The sequence below is a fragment of the Orycteropus afer genome, unplaced genomic scaffold (genome assembly GCF_000298275.1).
Source record: "Orycteropus afer afer isolate SDZICR_OR568_19922 unplaced genomic scaffold, OryAfe1.0 scaffold00086, whole genome shotgun sequence".
Classification (NCBI taxonomy): domain Eukaryota; kingdom Metazoa; phylum Chordata; class Mammalia; order Tubulidentata; family Orycteropodidae; genus Orycteropus; species Orycteropus afer.
In genome coordinates, this window is record NW_006921673.1 from 9,726,464 (window position 1) to 9,727,784 (window position 1,321).

Consider the following 1,321-nt stretch of genomic DNA (forward strand, 5'->3'; position numbering starts at 1 on the left):
GATATATTCAAGATCATATTTTGGCTCTCTTGGACTTGTTTTAATTGTCTTTAACTTCAAGTTGAATTTGCATATGAACAGTTGATGGTCTGTTCTACAATCAGTTCCTGGCCTGGTTTTGGCTGAAGATATTGAGCTTTTCCACCACCTCTTGTCACAGATGTAGTCAATCTAATTCCTGTGTGTTCCATTTGGAGAAGTCAACTTAAGAGCCGCCATTTGTGTTGTTGAAAAAAGGTGTATGCAATGAACATGTCATTGGTCTTGCAGAATTCTACCATGCGAATTCCAGCATTATTTCTGTTGCCAAGACCAGACTTTCCAACAACTGGTGATTTTTCTTTGTTTCCAACTTTTGTATTTCAGTCACCAGTTATAATTAACACACCTGATTGCACATTGGGTCAATTTCATACTGCAGAAGTTGATAAAAGTCTTTAATATCCTCATCTTTGGCTTTGGTAGTTGGTGCATAAATTTGAATAATAGTCATATTAATGGGTCTTCCTTATAGGCATATGGATATTATCCTATCACTGACAGCATTGTATTTCAGGACAGATCTTGAAACATCCTTTGTGTTGAAAAATGCCACACTATTCCTCTTCAAACTGTCATTCCCGGCATAATAGATCATATGGTTGTCTGATTCAAAATGGCCAAAACCAGTCCATTTCAGTTCACTAATGTCTAGGATATCAATCTTTATGCGTTCCATTTCATTTTTGACAACTTCCAATTTTCCTAGATTCATAATTTGTACATCCCATGTTCCGATGATTAATGGATGTCTGCAGTTGTTTCTCTTCAATTTGAGTGGTGCCACATGAGCTAATGGAGGTCTCGAAAGCTTTACCTTATCCATAGGAATAAGGCTGGGTTTACTCAGATGATGCAGCTCTTTCACAGTCCTATTTTGAGACCTTTCTAACCTAATCGGACAATTCATAAAATTACACAGTAATGTATCAAACAGTGTTTCTTTGCTATTCATAAGGTTTTCCCTGGCCAATTCTTTGAGAAGTGGACGGCCTCTTCCTTCTTCCTAGTCTGTCTCAGTCTCTAAGCTGTGCTGATACCTGTGCACCATGTGCATCCTGCTGGGTTAGAAACACCAGTGGCTCAGCCTCAAAACTCACATCAACACATCACCATGGTAGGACAAACTGACAGACAAGTTTTCTCCCTTTTGGAAACCTCTCCTACTGCCCTTACCTGAGTCCCTGCGGCTGACTCCTCTTCTGTCTGGATTCCTGGGCCTTTTAATCCCCTTTCTCCTGCTCTCCCACCCTGTTGCTTTGGACGTCCCTGAGTTCCCTCT